The following is a 22,733-nucleotide window of genomic DNA, read 5'->3' on the forward strand; positions in this document are numbered from 1 at the left end:
GACTAAGTTTTTCTCTCTCTTTGACTTTGAATCATTTTGTGTCTTTTTACTTTATGTGCTAATTAATAAATAACAGTAAAAATCTGCTCTAGGGCTGAACATGGCATGTTATTTGTTTGTTTTCAGCCAGAGACAGAACCCAAGGACTAACGTGAAGCATATATTTAGTTTTTGAACAATACCCTGGTCCTAAAATGAGATTTTAAAAAATATGATAACTTTATTCTTTCCCAGGAGACTCATTAAAAGAAATGAGTTATATAAATATTAAGAGTATTATAAATCAGCTAACTCAATAATAACAAAACAAATGACTCACTTCACCTTGGTTTTGTGTTTCTCTTCTGTTCCTTGTAGTTTCGCATATGATTAATATTTTCCCCTGGAACCTTTATAATATGTTGGAGGGCATAGGACGTAGTCTAAGAGCCAGGACTAACTAATGTGGCTCTTAATCCTATTGCAGGAATATTTATAGTTTCACTTTATATATATTTTATACACATCTTCAAGCAGCCGTTTCCTCACCTGTAAGATTGGGATATTCACAGTGCCCGTTCCACAGAGTGATTTGAGACCGACGGGAGATAATGCACGTAAGATTGTGTACACAGGGGCTGGAGAGGTAGGTCAGGGGTTAAGGCGCTTGCTTTATATGATGCCCATCCCAATTTGCTACTGGTACCACATGGTTCCCCAACCAAAGAACCAGGAGTATCCACTGAGCACCACTGGATGTGAACCCCCAAAGGAAAGAAACAAAAAGCTCTGTGCAAACAGTCATAAAAGTTGACAGTTATGTTGTAGGCAGATAGAGAAGGACCCTCCTCCTTCCCCTTCCCAATGTACTATTGGGAAATAATAAAATTTAAGTGATGACTAGCCCTGAACTAGCCCAAAGGCATAATCCTTTGAAATATAACACCTGCCCTCTTTGAAGAAGAGAAACTGAGGCACCCCCCTCTCAGATGCAGAGGTCCATGGCCTCACCCAGGGAAGGGTGGGCCCCTCAAAAAAGGAATAGGTGCAGAAGAATCTATGCAATTATGACCAGACCATCAACAGAGCAAGGGAAGAGATTATAAGGGGAGTATCAACAGTGCCAGGCTTTGCTGTGACAACGCCCAGATTAACTTTTATGTAAGCAAAACTCCAGGGGAAAGAAAACACACTGAAATGAATTGTATAACAGCACCTCCAGAAAGCCATTTCGGGTTTGCTCTTCAAGCCTGCGTCCTCCCTAGAATACACATCCCACCTTCTTGTTTCTCTGCTGGCTTATTTCCACTCTGGAGAAGCCTGCATCCTCTCTTGGACACATTCTCCCTCTGTCTCCTCTCACATCTTTCCAAGCGAGAAAATGAACACTCCCTTGCCGTCAGAGCCACAGGACAGTGGGTAGAGCATTTGCCTTGATGGGCCAAACTGGATGTGATCTCCTAGCACCACCCTGAGCACCACTGGAAGAAATTTCCGAGTACAGAGCCAGGCCAAAAAAAAAATTTTTTTTTTTTAAATTACCTTGTTTCACTCTTTTAACTCCTTCTGAAATTCTTTGCCTTGAGAGAAGGGGTATGAACCAGAACGCCTGTGCTGAGGTTATAATACCCCTGATCCTTGGGGTCAGATGGATAGTACAGTGGGGAAGGCTTTTGCATGTGGCCAGCCCTGATTTTCCCCTCTGATCCCATTTGGTCCCTTCGCCCCACCAAGAGAAATTCCTGAGTGCAGAGACAGGGGTAACTTCTGAGCATTGCTGTGCATGGCCCCCAAACAAATCAAAACAAAACAAAAACAGTCCTGGGGCTGAAGAGATAGCACAGTGGGTAGAACCTTTGCCTTGCACGCGGCCGACCCGGGTTCGATTCCCAGCATCCCATTTGGTCCTTTGAGCATCGCCAGGAGTAACTCCTGAGTGCAGAGCCAGGAGTAACACCTGTGCATCACCAGGTGTGACCCAAAAAGCAAAAGCAAAAGCAAAAAAAAAAAAAACACACCAGTCCCTACCCTGGCATTTCTCGAGCACTGGTGCTGAGGTGGGTTGAGGAGGAAGGTGGACACACTCTTCTCTCTCTTTGTTTTCTTTTTGGGTCACACCCAGAGATGCTCAGGGCTTACTCCTGGCTTTGCACTTAGGAATTACTCCTGGCGGTGTCTGGGGTACCATATGGGACACTGGGGATTGAACACCTGTCGGCGCGTGCAAGGCAAAGAACCCCGCTGTGCTATCGCTCCGGCCCTGACACTCTTCTCTTGAGTCCACTTTCCTTGCTCCCAAGTCAACGGCAGCAGTTATTATTGGAATATATTGCTATGTTTGGTTTTAAAGTTCACTAGTATTGGTCATTACTTTTTTCCCCCAAGGCAGTTTTGTTTGTTTGGGGCAGAACTTTGCAGTGCTGGGGAGTACTCCCAGCTCTGTCCTCGGAGTCACTCCTAGCAGTGCTAGGGTGAATGATAACATTGGTTCTCCTTTCTCCCTTGCTACAGAGAGCTTAGGTATTTTGGGTGATACCCATCACAGTGCTCCTGAAGCACTTCCATTCCTCTGTGTTTATTGGAATGTAGCTCTAAACATTTTAGCATGACATTGATATGTCCTGTTTGCCTTGCCACTGAGAGCTCAGGTTTATCACAGTGCTCCTGAGGCACTTCCATTCCATTGTGTTTATCTGTAAACTCTTCCCTATGCTCTCCTCCCCAACCAGTTCATCAGCTTTTCCCCCTAATCAGACTCTGTTAACTTGTAAGGTCAGATTCCTCAGAAACCTGTGATTTTATATGGATAAGTGAAATATTGTCTCTCTCCTCTCCTTATGTCTTTTGAGTAGTTTACATTAAAGTAATGTTCTTTTTGTATAGACACAGGAAGACAGTTATTATTATACTTTTGTAACTTGGAACTTAATTGGCTTCAAATATTGTTCACTCCCGGGCATCTGCTTTCTCGACTTAAGCCTCAGTTGCCCTTAGTTCCTAGCACCCCAAAAGCAGGGTCCTGATGAAGGACTGAATGGACCCAGGGCAAGCGGTGAGCTACCCTGGCATCGAAATGGGCCAGGCCAAAGTGCCATGCTACTCAACTATAAGTTGAGAACTTGGTCATGGACAAATGCTGTCATGATCCAAAAAGTAACAGTGAGACTAGGACCCTGCTAGGGATAGGAAAGACTAATCTGGCCTGAGCACTGTAGTCTGAGATCGAGATGACCCCAGGAGAGCTATTCTATAAGCTTAATGGATCTCTTACTGTGTCCATACAAAATGATTAATATTATGAATATATACATGTTTGTTGGACTAAAGAGAGGAGAAACACACCCATATTTGCCTTTAGGCCAGTTGTCTTGCTGGATAAGAATCTGTCCTGGAAGTAGTTTCCCCTAAAGGAAGGACCTTACATCAGTTGATTGTATGATGATACCTATGAGTAATTGTTACCCCAACCCCTCATGCTGGGGGATTTAACTAGGCCGTAAAAGAGATTAAGATCCAGTTCCAGAGCGAGGAGAGTGAAGGGGGATCGAGGAGGAGAATGAAGTAGCATGGGGGAGGAAGAAGCAGGAGGAGAATCAGAGGAGAATGGAGAGGAGAGTGGAATACACTGCAACTGACACCAACCAACTTGGCCCTCGTTCCTTCCTTCATCTGCCCATCACCATCGGCCTCTCCGTGTGGGGGAAACTGCCCGAGACCACCGAACGCAGGCGGCGGGGAGAGATAGAATGCCGCTGCCCCTTTTTGTGTTTATACAATAGGGGACGACATACTGGGGAGCAAACCAGGCATTTCCCCTAATTTCCAGAATCTCTCTCAGCTCCACAAAAGCAAATTTTCTTTGTTGGTTTTGCTTTGCGGCCACACCCCACTATGCTCAGGGTTCACTCCTGGTTCTGCATTCAGGGGTCACAGCCCTACTCACTGTACTACTTCTCCAGTCCCAATGTTTATTGTGTTGATGAGCAAAGTTATTGTACCTTCCCCACTACCAAAGTGCCCCAGACCTTCCACAACTGTCCTATGTGACTTGGAATCAACCTCTGCCCCCACTCCTATCTGCTTCTGCTTTTTTATAACTTTACCGTAGAAGATGAGAGTTGTCTGGCTCTGATAATTTTACTTGGCAAAGGACTTAGGGTCATCTCATTACAGATGAGTTGAAATCCTTTCTGACTGAGAAGAAGTTCGTGAGGTCCATGTATGGTTCACTATGGTTCCAAGTACTGAAAAATTGATCAGGTTGCCTATATACTCTCTCCTCATTGAATTAAAAAAAAAAATCGTAAACTGTAAAGTAGTGGTTAGAAAAAATCCAGCATAATTCAACATTTCTTGTGATTTCAATGTTTTACAATGTAAGGACTTCAGAAAGAAGCCTTAATTTTTGGGGGTCCTATTTTCAGAGCATCCTAAACATATTTGATTTGCCTGCTGGGTTATGCTACCCTAATTATGTTTTCCTCTGAAAACCCAGTGAATTACATGGTTCAATTAAAGGGCCACAGGGGCCCAGATGGTGGGAAAAAAAATAATGGAGGCTCTTAGCTGCGACAAGGTAAAGGAAGATTATAGGTTATATTGACTAGGAAACAGTACTTCCCTTCTAGCATGGAGCCATTGCCTTATTCGACTTGTCAGTTATTTCCGAGTATCGATGAAAACCAAGTATCGATGGTCAGATCTCCCCATTTCATCATCGAAGTCCCAAATGCAAATTTCACAAGAATGCGTCCATATGAATTACAACAACTACTTAGAAAATTTGTGGTGGTTCAACACTTCATGATATGCACTTGGTAGATTAAAAGAACATACCAAGATAAATCCAGGGTGATGGGGACCGGTTTATGACCTCAGTTACATACTGCACATTTAAAAAAACAAAAATTGAGAGGCCAGAGCAATAGTACAGTGAGTAAAACCTTGCACGCGGCCAACCCTGGCTCAATCCCCAATCCCTGAGTCCCCTGAGCACCGCCAGGAGTGATTACTAAGTGCAGAGACAGGACTAAGCCCTGAGCATCACCGGGTGTGACCCCAAGACAAAACAAAAAATTGAAGCATGGTGCTTTACAATAGTGCTCATGGTAGGGTTTCATGCACATATTCCAATACGGACACTATTTCCACTACCCAGCCGTCGCGAAATAGACCACATCATATTCAATCGACGGTTTTGCCTGACTGATGTCGCTGTTGTCCCAAAATTTTGAACGGGATCGGACCACCATCTACTTCGTACAAAATTCTACTTCACAGAGCGGGGAGAAAGGGCTGCAAAGTTCAAAAAGAGAACTCCCAGAATGACCACCAACTGGGAACTCTTTGGTACTATTGCGGCAACATGGGAAGATGCCATTGTTGACAACATGGACGAGGAATACGATCGACTGGTTCAGCACCTCCATGAATGTGCGAGGAACGCCAAGAGAGAGATAGCCACAAAAAATCGCCTATCTTCGAAAACTCTTGAGCTAATTCGCCAGCATGGTTTGGCGCATGCCTCAGGCAACCGCAAGCTAACATCCGAGCTCGCAAAGCAGTGCAGAGATGCGATCAAGGAAGACCTCAAAGAGAGAAGAGCAGAAGTACTGGTAGATGCGGCAGAAGCCGGGAAAAGTATTCGTAACGCCCGCCTGTCCTTCGCCAACTACAAGACCAAGATGACTGCCCTCTGACGTCCTGATGGATCCATCACATCCTCCAGAACGGCAATGGAGAAGATTATCCATGACTTCTACTCAAATCTCTTCGATAGCCATGTCCACTTGCCGACATACCAAATTCCACAGGATGGATATGTCGTTCCCAACGTTCTCCCTTCCGAAATCCGACACGCCATTTCGTCGGTAAAGAAACAAACAGCACCTGGCCCAGACAAGGTCAGACCTGAACACCTGAAGAACCTGCCGTCAGTACTCATCAATACACTGGCTCGGCTCTTCACTCGCTACCTGTCTGTATGCAAGGTTCCGTCCCACTGGAAAACCAGCAGGACCGTACTACTGTTCAAGAAGGGAGACATCCATGACATTGGCAACTATCGCCTGATCTGCCTATTGTCTGTCATCTACAAGTTGTTCACTCGAGTCATCCTGAATAGGATTGGCAGAACACTAGATGAAGGACAACCATGTGAGCAAGCAGGGTTCCGCAAAGGATTCAGCACCATCGACCATATCCACATGATAACCAACCTCATTGAGGTTTCTCGGGAGTTCAAGATGCCGCTCTGTTTAACGTTCATTGATTTAAAGAAGGCCTTTGATTCTGTTGAGACGGAAGTGGTCATTGAAGCCCTAGCCAATCAGGGCATTCAAGCCCAATACATCAGGATCCTCCGTGAGCTGTATTGTGGATTCACTACCAGGATCTCACCATTCTACAAAGAAGTGATCGTTGATGTCAAGAGAGGGGTGCAGCAGGGTGATACCATTTCACCGAAACTCTTCAGTGCCACCCTTGAGAACATCATGCGACGACTGGAATGGGAAGGAATGGGAGTGAAGATAGATGGTCGGCAACTACACCACCTCCGCTTTGCTGATGACATTGTTTTAATAACACCAAACATCAGCCAAGTGGCACAAATGCTGGCGGACTTTGACCGTGAGTGTGGAAAGGTAGGACTACAGCTGAATCTTATGAAGACAATGTTTATGAGAAACAGCCTTGTTCCTGATGCCCCATTTGCTCTCAATGGAACGACCATCTCTGAATGCAACAGCTATGTGTACCTAGGTCAAGAGGTCAACATGACAAATGACCTGGCACCTGAGCTGCACAGGAGGAAGAGAGCAGCTTGGAACGCCTTCAAGAACGTCGAAGAAATAGCTAAGAGGACGAAGAACCTCCGGCTCCGGGCACATCTCTTTGATTCCACTGTTCTTCCTGCATTAACATATGCCTCAGAGACCTGGGCCCTACACAAACAAGATGAGAACGCCATTCAGGTCTCCCAAAGAAGAATAGAAAGAGCTATGCTTGGAATATCACGTTTCACTCAAATGAGAGAAAGAATCCGGAGTTCTGACATCCGTCGACGATCAAGAATCAGGGACACTGTCTCCTTTGCCAAGGTGTCAAAAACCAGATGGGCTGGTCACGTAATGAGATTTAAAGACGATCGCTGGGCTAGAGCTGTTACTGACTGGATTCCACGGGATGTCAAAAGACCGCGTGGCCGCCCACCTACCAGATGGTCAGACTTCTTCGTCAAGATCATGAACGATCGGTTTGAGGCCCTTCATGTTCCCGGAGCGAACAGATGCCATTGGGCTACACTAGCACGCGACAGGGACAAATGGAGACGTTACTGGCGCCCGCTCGAGCAAATCGACGACTAACGGGAAGTTAAGTGATTAAGTTAAGTGATTCCAATACCACATCTACCACCAATGCCTGCTTACCTCCACCTTTGTCTTTTTTTTTGGGGGGGGGGGGGGATCACCATGAGATACAGTTGTAAAGCTTTTATGATTGAGTTTCAGCCATACAATGATCAAACACCCATCCGTCCACCAGTGCACATTTTCCACCACCAATGTCCCCAGTATCCCTCCCACTACTCCCACCCTACCCCACCTGCTGCCTCTGTGGCAGGCACCTTCCTTCTTACTCTCTCTCTACTTTTGGGCATTATATTTTGCGATCCAGATACTGAGATGCCATCATTTTTGGTGTGTAGTCTACTTTCAGCATGCATCTTCCATCCTGAGTGAGCCCTCCAACCAACATTGACTTAGTGGTCCCTTCTCCATCCCAACTGTCTTCTCTCCCAGCACATGAGACAGACTTCTAACCATGGAGCAATCCTCCTGGCCCTTGTCTCTACTGTCCTTGTCTACCCTTGTATTGGACTCTTCTTGTGTCGTCTGCCCCCCAACCCCATACTTAGTAAGTTTAGTTCTGTAAACTAATTATAGTAGTCTCAGCATTAGTCACTCCCATACTCTGTTTCCTTGTGTCCCACACATCAGCGCGATCATTCTCTGTGTCATCTCTTCTGGATGCCTCACTCAGCATGATTCCCTCCAGTTACATTCATGTGGCTGTGAATTGCATGATTTTTTTTTCTTTGGAAATAGAAAAGTTTGAGGAAAAGTAGAAGGGAAAGGGAAAGAAACTCCCCAGGTAGGGAGGAACTTAGTATAGGACTAAGTTTGATTTTGTTTTTTTTTTCTTATAGACAAGACTTTCTTTTTAATTTTTTATTTCTAATATTTTTTGGGGGGGAGGAGGAAGGCGTACCTGACAGTGTTCAGGAGCTACTCTGTGCTAAGGGGTCACTCCTGGCAGTGATCAGGGGACCACCTGTGGTACCCTGGGGTTCAACTAGGGTCAAGTGAATTCAAGGCAAATCCCTTATCTCCCTTGCTACCCTCTCTCCCCAGGCTTTCATATCTTTTGACATTTACTTAGCTATGAGGATCATTCTGATGAAATTTCCCATCATTTGGTGAAACGAAGTTCTCAGTCATGTTGATTTGAAGAAAATGAAGACACTTGCTAACTCTTACAGATAGGAATGTGTGATAGTCTCAATAGCTCAACATAAATAACAGTTTGGAATCTGGTTGTGCTCTTCTTATTCAGAATTCAGTACTTCTGTGGTGAAATACATGACAAATATTAAATCATCCACCCGGAGACCAAGCCTTCAATGAAGACGTGAGTAACCATACTTCCAAACTAAAATGTTTTCCACGTCTATTATTATGCATGCTGATACTGTTCGCCTTGTTTTGAGAAAGTCATTAACATTAAACCAGTTTTGTTCACTATTGCCTGTGCTTCAAGATCTGGCTACCCATCAAAATGGCTTGAATCTTTTTATTTCTCTCACAGACATCTAAGCCCTTAAAATATATTTTGGATGGAACAAAACTGTTTTTCATCTCACTTCCAGAGTAGTTTTCTAACAACTCTATGGAGCATTTTAATTGCAAATGCAAGGACTCCAAATAGCTAGGCAAATTAGCATAAATACAGAATTCAAAGCTGCTCGGAGAGTCCTAAATTAAGTCAGGCCGCAACAAGAAATTGGAGTGAACAAAAAAGATTAAACGTAGACAACTCACAGCGTTCCTGTTGTAATTCTTCTGCTCCTTCATGCCCACAGCTCACCGTCCTTCCTCCTGGCGCAGGGCGTTTCAATAATCTGCTATTCCAGGCTAAGGGAATGAATGAATCAGTAAGTGAAGTTTTGGGGCTTTCTCCCTGAATCTATCCCAAAAATCTCTGTGGGATTATAAAAAGCTGGTTTCATTATGCCATGCCTCTAGTCAAATACCTTTATAGCACGACAATATAAAAGTTGCCTCGGCGACAATAAAATCTTCTTATTTTTAATTATTGCTAAGCCTTATTGCCCAGACACAGACACATAGCACAGACACACACAGATATGCACACAGTGTGCTCGCACACATGCGTGTGCGCGTGCGCGCACACTCACACACACACACACACACACACACTCACACACTCTTCTGTCTCTCAACACTAACTAAATCCTTTCCTCCCTCCTAAATTCAGTTGATGCTCATCCCCTTAACGAAACCCTCCTGATCACATTAGCTTACTCTGCTTTTGCTTTTTCACTTTAATCACAGTTAACACCTGGCTCTTGTCAATTCAGTTTCCCAGCCTCTTCTGCGGGCTGAATCCTGCTCCTTGAGGAGGCATCTGGGAATCTCTAGGAGTCACCTTTGAGAAGGAAACGCAGGGTGTTCACCTGTGGCTTGCTCTCTTACCATGCAAGCACTGAGAACCTTTGCTACGGTCATTTCCTCTGCTTCTCCTAAGGAAGATACTGTGTAGGCCGGCAGGGACTTTTGCTGCGATTTTGTTTTCTTACTAACATTATGCTGAGAAGAGATGTCTTGCAAGTTCCTGCTCCATAAATGGTAAAAATGTTGCCTAGATTTCGGGGCTGGAGAGATAGCACAGCGGGTAGGGCGTTTGCCCTGCACGCGGCCCACACGGGTTCGATTCCCAGCATCCCATATGGTCCCCTGAGCACCGCCAGGAGTAATTCCTGAGTGCGGAGCCAGGAGTAACCCCTGTGCATCGCCAGGTGTGACCCAAAAAGAAAAAAAAATTGCCTAGATTTCAATACCTAGATTGCAAACCATAATGCCCAAAAGGAGAGATAGCAAGCGAGAGAGAGAGAGAGAGAAAGAGAGAGAGTCTTTGTAGAGGTAGGCTGAGGGAGTTGAGGGGGGGGGGGAACTGAGGATATGGTGGTGGGAAATGCACGCTGATGAAGGGATGGGTGTTGGAATACTATATGTCTGAAACCCAATCATGAACAGCTTTGTAACTGTATCTCATAGTGATTCAATTTTAAAAAAAAATCTTACCTGTTCAACCATTTCTAAAAAAATATGTAAGTTGTGATATTCATCCCTAATCAAAGTATTTATAAAGAACAGACGCTTTCTTGTTTATTATTTTATTTTATTATTATTATTATTATTATTATTATTGCTTTTGGGGTCACACCCATCAATGCTCAGGGTTTACTCCTGATTCATGCACTCAGGAATTACTCCTGGCCATGCTCAGGAGACCATATGGGATGCTGGGGATCGAACCCAGGTCGGGCTGCGCGCAAGTCAAACGCCCTACCGGCTGTGCTATCACTTCAGTCCCACACTTTCTTGTTTACAGTGCTATTTGGTTAGGAAAGGAATAGAAAAATAATATGGTATAAGTTCAATGTTAAAGTGAGAAAGGGCAAGCAGGACTGTTTAGGAGTGAACTCTAGTTAAGTGCTTACTCATCAGAGATTCTATATTTAAACCCTGAAGTTGGAACACGTTCAAGAATGAAAAAATCCTCCATGAATATTTAAGCAAGTCAGAAATGGGAAATGAAAAAGTGAGACCTAGGAAACCAGAGCCAAGCAGCTTGAATTCCATTATCGATTTTTATTTTAAAAAAAAGGTTTAGGGATGAGACATTGATTTAATACTCAGGTGTCTCCTTGAATTTGGGCTCTACCAGTAATTCATTTTATTTCAGAGTCTTGACCATTGAGTGTCTTTTAGTGAATTTGTTAACCTTCAGAATCTATCTGTTCCTGATATGGCTTCTTAAAATGTGAAAAGAACAAATTCCTCCCCTATGTTCCAACTTGAAATCAAATAAATAGTTATCCGGTCAACTACTCTAGAGTCACTGATTGGGTTAAAATGATCATGTTTTATTAATGACTCTTTCAAATTCCATGGAAATACTCAGGACTGATACGGGACAGGTAGATAAGTAAGAACTTTTAGCTTTTTTTTTTTTTTTTTTTTTTTTTTTTTTTGCTTTTTGGGTCACCCCCAGTGATGCTCAGGGGTTACTCCTGGCTTTGCACTCAGGAATCACTCCTGGGGGTGCTTGGGGGACCATATGGGATGCTGGGAATCGAACCTGGGTCGGCTGCGTCCAAGGCAAATGCCCTACCCTCTGTGCTATTGCTCCAGCCCCAAGAACTTTTAGCTTTGACCTACTCCCAACGGCGGGAGAAAGCCCTCATTTCTGTGGGGTTTTTTGTTTTGTTTTTGTATAGGGGCCACACCTGACAATACTCATCGACACTCCTGGCTTTGTGCAGAGGGAATCACTCCTGGCTGTGCTTGGGTGATCATATGGGATGCCGGGGGGGGGGGGGGGGGGTCGAACTTGGGTTAGCTTTGTGCAAGGCAGATATATGCTCTATCCACTTTACTATGGCTCCAAGCCCAAATCCCATCTCTAGAGGAAGAAAAACTGACAAAGATGGTTAATTAGAAGCATCTGAGGCATAACCTAAAGAGATTTTAAAGAAGCTGAAATGTGAGCTGAGAGGGAACCGCCAAAGCTTTTGTACTATTTTCTGAGTGTTTTTGTGTATCTGATAACAACTTTCTGGGCTAGTAGTACCTTGGGGACAGTCACACCCCAGGTCACACTCATTTGCATTTGCTACAGGGGGTGGCAGCATAGAATTATTCTCTCATTACATCTCGCGCTCCAGAAATACCGAAGTATTGGTAAGTGACTTAGAACTGCCTTTGCAAATTTCTTTTGGGGTGGAGGGGGGAAATAATGATAGATCAGGAGTTAAAGATGCTTGACCTTGCAAGGGGGCTGACATTGGTTTGGTCCTGGCACTGGAAATGGTCAACTGAGCCCTGCTGGGTGTGGTCCCTGAGCACAGAGCTGGGAGGAAGGCTGGATGCTGGGTGTGGTCACCGAACAAAAACAAAACAACAAAGCAGCCAACCAGAAACTTGGAGCTGGAGAGACCACCCAGTAGGCTGGAGAACATACTTTGGGTTTGATATTTGACACTATATGGTCCGATGAGTACTTCTAGGGGTGACCCTAGACACTGAGCCAAGAGCAGCCTCCATGAACTGCCTGGTGTGGGCCCCATCACCAAGCCAAACCAGCCCCAACAGGAAACTTCACGCAAGTTTAATTTTCCCCAGGGATTGTCTCAGGCGAAAAGTGATCTGCAGTGAGGCTTGACAGTTGTCCTTTTTCTTTTTCTCTTCTTTTCTTTTCTCTTCTGCCTTTTCTCTTCTATCTGTTCCTTTTGGGCCACACCAGTGGTGCTCAAGAATCACTCCTAATGCAGCTTGGGGAACATACGTAGTTCCAGGGATTGAACCCGAGTCAGCCTTATGCATGTAAATGCCCTCACCCCTGTATTTTTTTCCAATTTTTTTCCAGCTTGATTTTCTGAGCACCTTACTGTGTCCTTCTGAATTCCCTTCCCCAAAGAGCCGTGCCCCTTCCTAGTTTAACATTGTTCTCGACAAAACCATCTAAACTAGCTTAGATGGTGGTTTCCTGACGTCACTGGGGTAGTCAGTTCAGTTTTGTGCCAGTGATGCAAGAGATTCGTAAGTTTGGGGTACAAAGTTCCTGTTCCTGTTCAAATTGATTTGAGGTTTTTATTAAAATTGGTAAGCTGGGGCGCTGGAGCAATAATAAAGCAGGCAGGGTGTTTGCCTTGCATGCAGCCAACCCAGGTTCCATCTCCGGCATCCCACATGGCCTCTTGAGCTGGCCGGAAGTGAACCCTGAAGTCGGAACTGGGAGTAAGCTCTCAGCATCACAGGGTATGGCCCCCAAACAAAACAAAACAAACTGGGGAACTGGGCTCATGCTGTTCTGTTTACCCTTTGTCTCTTCAGTCTGTTGGGATTCATTTCATTTCATTTCATCATCCTGTTATTCGTCGATTGCCTCGAGCAGGCCCCAGTAATGTCTCTTTCATCCTAGCCCTGAGATTATATTCAAGGTTATTTAGGAGAATGAGACCCATCATTGTTACTGGTATTTGTCATATTTGGTACGCCACGGGGAGTTTGCCAGACTCTGCCCTGTGGGCAGGCTACATTCGATAGCCTGCAAGTTTGTCCAAAGTAGGAATGAGACAATAAGATGTCATAAAAAAAGTTCTGATAAGATGTTGCGCGGCCGCAAATGCGGCCGCGAGGTTCCAGGATCTGGATTTTATAGTCTCTGAGTCTTGGCCGCTGATGGGATTACACGGCGCCAGGGGGCCAGGTGGTGGGTGTGACCCCCGCCTACTGGAATTTGGAGGATCTGGGTGGAAGATGCTCGACTCCAATTCGAGTAGGCTTGGAGGTCTCGGCCCCGGAACCCGCGTGGCTTTGTCCCTCTGCCAGTACCTTCATGTGTGCGGAGAGTGGTCTCAGCATGGTGATGGCTGGTCCTGGAGGTCTTCGGCTGCTGGAGCCCTGGTCGGAGCAGGGAGGAAAGCTCAACCCGCTCCCCTCCAAGGGGCTCTGGGAAGGAACACCCAGGCGCGGGGGCAGAAGACTGCACTGTTCTCGTCCGGGATCTGGATTTTATAGTCTCTGAGTGTAATCCTGGCGCCGTGTAATCCCATCAGCGGCCAAGACTCAGAGTTGGGATTCAGGAAGGAAATAATAGAGAAACCTAAAAATTGGGGGGAAATGCATATGATCATCATCACAAAGGAAAAGAAAGATGAACCGTGAGTTTTTACTTGTTTGGCAAAGATGGAAGATGGATAAAACAATAATGCCAATGAAGCTGCAAGCCTGGCCCTAGCAGAGGAAGGGAGGAGGGAGGTTTGCACAGAATCCCTGGGCAGACGGCTACCTAGAGGATGAAAGAAACTCAAGTGAGGAATAACAAAGTGCTTGCTTTTGTTTGTTTGTTTGTTTTTGATTGGTTGATTTATTGTTGATTCAGGGTCACACCCAGAGGTGCTCAGGACACACTCCTTGCTCTGTGCTCAGAGATCACTCCCGGTGGTGCTGAAGGGACCATATACAGTGCCGGTATTGAACCATGTGCAAGGTAAGTGCCTTCATCCCTGCACTATCTTTACAGCCCATTTATTTTGGGGCGGGGTCAGGGGCTGGAGCAATAGCACAGGGGGCGTTTGCACGTAGCCAACCTGGGTTCGATTCCCAGCATCCCATATGGTCCCCTGAGCACCGCTAGGATTAATTCCTGAGTGCATGAGCCAGGAGTAACCCCTGTGCATCGCTGGGTGTGACCAAAAAAAGCAAAAATAAATAAATAAATAAACAACCCCTCCCAAAAAATAAGCTGGGGGTCAGAGAGATAGTATGAGGGTAAGCTAAGTGCCTGGCCTGGTCCCCTCTGGCACTCTATATGGTCCCCTAAGCTCTACCAGGGGGTCGCTTCTGAGCAAGAGGCAGGAAAGGACCCTGAGCACTGCTGGGTCTAGTCCTCACACACCCCTTTCCCCAAAGCGAATACATATTCTAACGTATAATATTCAGAGTGAAGATGAAAGTTCTGCAGGAAAGGAGGGCAGCTTTGGCATTCTGAATTCGGGGGTGACTCCCCATCTGTGTAGCTCAAAGCACAGCTGCTGGTGAATGAGCTCGGCACCACACCGAGATCCCACCTGCTCTGCCGGCTCTGCAGTGAACAACAAGAGCAAAAGGACGAGCAGGAAAACTCACTGAGAAGCAAAAAATCAGACAACTGAAAGTAGACTATAGACCTAACAGGAAAGCCTCTCAATACCTCTATTGAAAACCACAACACCCTAAAGGAAAGAGAGAGCAAAAGGGAATGCCCTGCCACAAAGGCAGGGCGGGGTGTGCAGGGTTGGGGTGGGGGTTGGGAGGGCTATTAGGATCAGTGGTGGTGGAGGATGGGCACTGGTGGAGGGATGGGTACTCCATCATTGTATAATTGAAACCCAAGCACAAAAGTTTGTAAGTCTACAACTGTACCTCATGGGGTTTCACTAATAAAATAAATAAATAAATAAATAAAAATAAACAGAATCAGACAACACAGGAGGACCACAGTTGGTTTTTTTTTGTCTGTGTGTGTGTTTTATTTACTTATTTATGTATTTATTGTCATTGAATCACCTTGAGATAGAGCCTTACAAAATTGTTCATGATTGCATTTCAGTCATACACTGTTTCAACACCCATCCTCCCTCCACTGGTGTAATTTCCTAGCACCAGTATCCTCAGTTTCTCTCCCATTCCTTCAAGCCACCCCCCACCCCAGCCTGCCTCTCTGCCCGGTACCTCTCTTCTCTCTCTCTCTTTCTCTTTCTCTCTTTCTCTCTCTCTCTTTTTCTTTTTTTTTTTGCTTTCGGGTCACACCTCGTGATGACCAGGTGATGTTCCTGGCTCTGCACTCACAAATCACTCCTGGCGGTGCTCAGGGGACCATATGGGATGCTGGGAATCAAACCTGGTTTGGCTGCGTGCAAGACAAATGCCCTACCCACTGTGCTATTGCTTCAGCCCTGTCATTTGCTTTCTCTCTCTCTCACTTTCGGCATTATGGTTTCTGAAACAGATGCTAAAAGGTTATCTTGTCTATTCCTTTACTGCTCTCAACACTTAGTTCTTGTCCAGAGTGATTATTTCCAGCTAGTATTGCCATATTGGATCCTCCTCTATCTTAACTACCCTCCATCCCCCACACTGTTGACCAACCATTGACCAGAAGAGGACCATGTTTTGCTTTTCTCGAAATGGTTTCTTTAAAAGTCTAGACCTGGAGGAGTCTATGGAAGTCCATGGAAGGCTGCTGGGGCACTATTCCAAGCCTAAACTTCCGGTTGTGAGTTTGAATCTCCGGTGTCTCACATGCACCAGGCACCATCCTGTGGCTCTGCTGTTGGAACCTGCCAGTTCTGCAGTTTGTAATCCACGAGAGATTTCTGGCCACGTGGCAATCAGGTATGTGAGTACCACAAGGGGTTGCAACTCTGGAAGTTTTAGCTTAGTGCACCAACTGAAAAAAATGTGTAAGTGCCATCCATCGCCTGGAAATGCAGTGACTGGTGAGCACAGGAGCGAGCACTGTTGTGACCCTGATGAACACCGCAACTGTAATTTGTGTGCGTCAACCATGAGTGACCACTGAGCATTTGTGCAGGCGCCGCATATACAGGACTGCAAACCTGTGAGTGTGATGACCAAGGATGTGAGTATACTATGACTCAGTGCATCACACCCTCCCCTGCCAAGTGTGTGTGTGTGGGGGGGGGGTGAGAGAGACCTTCAAAATTATTGCAACAACATCGACAACAATAAGGACAAGGGAGGAGGGAAGTAATTCAAAAAGAATAAATTCATGAGCTCTATCAGCAAAATTCTAGATCTGTAATCCAAGAGGACACCCTAAAAATAAGGATAATAGGTAAAAGGTAAAGGTAAAGGCCCTCCCGTTGATCGTCGATTTGCTCGAGCGGGCCCAGTAACGTCTCCATTGGAGACTTTGTTGTTACTGTGTCTGGCATATCGAATACTCTCGGTAGCTTGCCGGGCTCTCCGAGAGGGGCAGAGGAATCGAACTCGGGTCGGCCATGTTGGCCGCTTGTAAGGCGAACGCCCTACCCGCTGTGCTATGGGGGGGGTCACATCCAGCGATGCACAGGGGTTACTCCTGGTTCATGCACTCAGGAACTACTCCTGGAGGTGCTCGGGGGACCATATGGGATGCTGGAATCGAACCCGGGTCGGGCCACGTGCAAAGCAAACGCCCTACTTGCTGTGCTATCACTTCAACCCCAGAGGGAGAGTTTTTCCAAACAAAAGAAGCAACACACTAGACTGTGGGAAGAGTTGAAGAGAGCTCTCCGGAAGCTTTGCTTAGAGAGATGGGAAAGCAGGACCAGAGTCTGAGAGGATCATTTCGATGGTCCAACAGCTGGGGTTGTGGAACAGGTGCTGACCAGGCTGTGCAGTTCAAAACTTGTGCAGCCTTACAACATGGGCTGGAGAGAGATAAGAAAGCTGAGACAAGAATCTCCCAGGGGTGGGTTGGAGAGATAGTACAGTGGGGAGGGCGCTTGCCTTGCACATGGCCGACCTGAGTTCAATCCCCGGCATCCCATATGGACCCCAAGCACCGCAAGGACAGCGAGCACCTCCAGGAATAATTCCTGAGTACAGAGCCAGGTGTAACTCCTGAGCATCACCGGGTCTGACCCAAAAAGCCAAAAAGAAAAAAAAAAAAGAATTTCCCAGGGATGAGAGTTGTGCTACTTCAAATGTGAAGGGTCATGGAGAAGAGCAAGAAAAATGAATGCAAAAGCTATCAGTAAACCACATCGGTACAATTTCAGGACACTTACGTTAAGAGATACTTTTTTTTTTCTTTTTGGGTCACACCCGGCAGTGCACAGGGGTTCCTCCTGGCTCTGCACTCAGGAGTTACTCCTGGCGGTGCTCAGGGGACCATATGGGATGCTGGGAATCGAACCCAGGTCAGCCGCGTGCAAGGCAAATGCCCTACCCACTGTGATATCTCTCCAGCCCCGTTAAGAGATACTTTTCATCCCACTATCTATTGCCTTCTATATATCAAAGTTTAAAGGAAAAGGAACTGTGATAGTCTGATGGTTGGAAGTGTAAATTGAACGAGCAAGTTGAAGTCTTACGTCACTGCCTACTAAGACTGAATAGTCACAGACTGTGACTCAGTAATTCTGCTTCAAGATCTGTTCCCCAAGGGACCAGAGCAATAGCACAGCCCGTAGGGTGCTTGACTTGCCTGCAACTGCCCCAGGTTTGAAAGCCAAGTGGGTTCCTAAGCACTTCCAGGAGTGATTTCTGTGTTCAGAGCCAGGAGTAACCTCCAAGCATCGCTGGGTGTGGCCCCCAAACCAAAACCAAACCAAACCAAAACAAAACAAACCAAAACAAACAAACAAGATACCCCAGATCTATTCCCAGAGAAAATGCTTCCTCTCCATTGATACATAAACAATGGGGCCAAAGTGACAGATAGTACCATGGGTAGGGTGTTTGCCTTGCCGACCTGGGTTAGATCCCTGGCAGCCCATATGGTCTCCTAAGCACTGCCAGGTGTAATTTCTGTGTGTAGAGCCAGGAGTAACCCCTGAGCATCATCAGGTGTGACTCAAAAGAAAAAAAAAGGAAGCATAAACAAGAGTTTTCTGCCATGTTATTTAATAATCGAGAACAGAGCTTATTGTAGAATAGTTAAAATTACTAAGGATCAGCATGGACAATCCTCAAAAATAATACTGAAGGAGGAGGAGGAAAGTAGGTTCAAAGTGATAGGTTCAGATATACGAATATATATATATATATATATATATATATATATATATATATATATATGCTGGGACCACTCTCCACACATCCGCACGGGCCTCATGCATGAAAGAACTGGCAGAGGAACCCAGGCATGCGGGTTCCCGGGGCTGAGGTCTCCAAGCCTACTTGGATTGGGACTGGGTCTTCTCCACCTAGACCCTCCATCTTCCATTAGGTAGGCGTCGCACCCACCAGCTGCCACCAGCGCCAGGTTGGTCCCATCAACGGCCAAGATGCAGAGACTATAAAACCCAGCTCCCGGAAGCAAATGCGGCCGTGCGACATCTTATTTTTTCCTTTGTAGAACCTGGCAGGCACCAAAAGTATCCTGCCCGCATGGCAGAGTCTGGCAAACTTCCATGTCGTACTCAATATGCCAAATACCAGTAACAATGATGGGTCTCATTCTCCTAATCCTGAAAGAGCATTGAAATGGCTCTTTTAAAGTCTCAGGGCTAGGAAGAAGGAGATGTTACTGGTGCCTGCTCGAGGCAATCGACAAACAACAGGATGGTCGTGATCGTGATACATATATATATATATATATATATATACACACACAGATATGCACATATACCTATATATGTATAGATTCATATATGTCCTATCTGTCACTGTCTTCCCATTGTTTATTGATTTGCTCGAGTGGGTCCAGTAACGTCTCCATTGTGAGACTTCTTGTTACTGTGTTTGGCATATTGAATATTCTCGGTAGCTTGCCGTGCTCTCTGAGAGGGGTGGAGGAATCGAACCCGGTTCGGCCAGGCTGGCTGCATGCAAGGCAAACGCCCTACTGCTGTGCTATCGCTCCAGCCCCATATCTGTATCTGTATTTGCCGCTCTCCTTCTGATTCACTTCACTATGCATGATGCCCTCTAGTACTATCCATGTCGTGGCAAATTGCTCGATTGTTATCCTTTCTTTGAGTTGCTTCCTGCTCAGATGGGTACAGAATTATCACTCTCACTTGTGGAATTTAAAGGTATACAAACAAGGAGCAACCAACGATCATAGGCAACGAATTGGAGAGTTGGTCCATAGAACTGAGCTGATAGGTTACAGTGAGAAGGGAGTGATGGAATTGAACAGGAGGGGCCTTTGGACCTTGGTGGACGGAAGTGGGCTCACTGGTGATGGGTGTGGTGTCGGAATGGTGTGTGCGTGAGACCACCATTAAGAGTTTTGCATATCGCAGGACACCCATAAAGATTCAGAAATGCGTCTGTCTGGGGCCTGAGTACACTCATTTGTGTCTATCTGGGTAGGGCACTTGCCTTGCTTGAGGCTGACCCAGGTGTGATTCCCACACGGTCCCCTGAGTATGGAACCAGGAGTAAGCCCTGAGCACAGCTGGGTGGGTCAAAAGACAATTATAAAGAATATTTATGCTTATCTAAACATCCCAAAGAATAGAGACTATAAAACCCAGCTGGGTGGGGTCAAAAGACAGTTATAAAGAATATTTATGCCTATCTAAACATCCCAAAGAATAGTATTTGTTTTTTTTTTTTTGGATAGTCAAGTTTTGGATAGTCAATATTTCTGAAGATTAAAAAAAAGCAAAGAAAGAATCCATTTCAATTCTTTGCTTATGAAGTATTTGTTTAATCTTCTGTCTACATTTCTGTTCTATTGTTTTGATTTTTACTTCTGTGTAAGTGCTTTTTGTACAAGGACATTTGCCCGTTTTACACAAATATTCTCTCCTACTTTTTGGTTTGCCTTTTCATGGCTTTCATGAAGTTTTGTTGAAAAGTAGAAAGTTAACAAAGTATAATTTTCTTCTCCCTTTGTTGAGAGAGCGTCCAGTCTTTTGTTTAAAAATTATTTCCCATTCTGCAGGTATGATATTTCTCTAAGCTAGTTCCGCATGGCTTTATTACTTTATGGTTAGATCTAAACTCCACTTGGAATTAAATTTTGTTCATTGCGTGATGCATGGAAAAAATTTTTTTTCCTCAAGGCTACCTGTTGATCTAGAACCATTTATTGAAAAAAAAATGAGCTTTCCTCACTGAATGCTCTCTCTCTCTCTAACACTCTCAACACATATACTCACTCTGTGTGTGTGTGTGTGTGTGTGTGTGTGTTGAAAAGCTACACTTGGAAGTGAAAATACTTTCTTGTAAGATTGTATCTTGGTCATGGTAAGTAATTAGGTGTGGATGCAAATTAATTTGAAGTTTAACAGTAAAACAATGGAGGGAAAACAGAATGTAGAAAAGACAGAATGCAGAAAACACAGGTAAAGGTCAGGAAATCAGGAGAGACAGAAATGTCACGCTTGTAAGGAACTCTGGAACCAAGGACATGAGGCAGCTCCCTCCCACAATCCCCCCTCCCCCCCACGGCCCCCCCTCCCCACTCCCGCCATCCCTCTGTCCCCCAAATGGAACAGAAACTCAAAGAGTCTATAAGGTCTTGGTAAGGATTTTCCAAGTGGGAATGCCCCTAGATCTGAAGACTGACGAGGTCGGGAGCACCAAATAAACTATAATTTATTATTCATTTTTCTTTTTTGCTTTTTGGGTCACACCTGGCAATGCTCAGGGGTTACTCCTGGCTCATGCACTCAGGAATCACTCCTGGCAGTGCTTGAGGGACCATATGGGATGCTGGGAATTGAACCAGGGTCGGCTGCGTGCAAGGCAAACACCCTACCCGCTGAGCTATCGCTCCAGCCCAATGGTGAGTGATCTTATCCAGTATTTTCTGTTCTTTCCTTTGATATTCCTCTCTATAATAATCAGCAAGAAATATGCCTGTCACAGATGTCTGAATTCCAAGCGCTTCCTTGGGTGGAAAGTAGAGAAAGACCTTGGCGAGGGTTTCATTTGTTTTGTTTTTGTTTTGTTTTGTTTTTTACTTTAAAAAACATTTCCACTGGAAAGAAAGATGGCAGCCGCTTCGGAGCTTTGTGGAAAGCCAGGTATGAGCCGGTCGTGATGGGGCGACTGAAACTTCATGGGAAGGGGGGCATTACTGGCTCGTCCTTCATGCCCTACCGAGGTCATGAGTTGCCCCCCACGATCAGTTCTCTGGCACGGCCATGGCCCCAGAGCACAGAAACCAATCTCATAATTACCTGACTCTCAGCAGAAATACTTCCAGGCTTAACAAGTAAAATAGCAGAAATCCAGGCTTAACAAGTAAAATAGCAGACATCGTTTGATTCTTGTGACCAGCTGTAGAAAGCAAATTATTTCACAATGCCTTTTCAGCATGTCTGATTTGGGGGGTGTAAACTCTAAATAACAATGGTGCATCTTTTGTCGAAACAATGAATCTAATCAAAATCGATAGAGTGTTAACTAGAATTCATCTGCCTCACAGGCATTGGGAGAGCTGGGAGGGGGGGTTTATTGGGGTTTTTCGTGGTGAAAAATAAGTATTGGTAAAGGGAAATGTGTTTAATATTTGCATGATCGAGACTTAAACCTGAAAGCTTTGTAACTTTTCCCACAGTGATTCAATAAATAAATAAATAAAAATAAAAAACGTTTCCATCTCTGCCGCTGGCTAGCCACAGGGGCAGGGAAATAAAAAAAAATTGCAAGAGGAAACACGAAAGCAATGGCAGGAGAAGGGAGAAGGGTCTGTGTGGAGGACAGCTGAGCTCGGAGCTTGGCTGGCAGACAGTGGAGGTCGCGGACACACACACTAGACAGTTCCACTTTAGTTTATTAGGAAGAATCTTGTTCTTGCGTCATCAACGTCCACCTGACTTACTGGTCACTTGGAGGGCATGCATGTGGCCAGCCATTAGCTTTTAGTGTTCCTCCTGAAATCGTCCCCAGGCTCGTGATAAATGGCATTTGATTGAAGATGCCGGAAAGCCCTTAGCCCTTAGCCCACAGAAACAGCAGCGTAAGCATAACGGGCGGAATATGTTATTTCAGTGGCTCCAACTTTGAGCTGCTGGTGCAGTGATGGGAATTTGATCTTGAGACGCTGGACACCTGGGTCAGGTGTGAAACCCAATCTCTGAGGATCTGTCGCCGGGCTCTGCCTATATGATCGCTTTATCAGTGTTTCTGGTGTTGGGCACAAACCTTTGACACTCTCTATCCTCGAGTTGCCTGCCCTGGTCTCAGTAAATGCTTTTTGATTGGTTGTGAATG

This window comes from Sorex fumeus, unplaced genomic scaffold (assembly GCF_029834395.1).
Source record: "Sorex fumeus unplaced genomic scaffold, SorFum_2.1 ptg000061l, whole genome shotgun sequence".
Lineage (NCBI taxonomy): Eukaryota > Metazoa > Chordata > Mammalia > Eulipotyphla > Soricidae > Sorex > Sorex fumeus.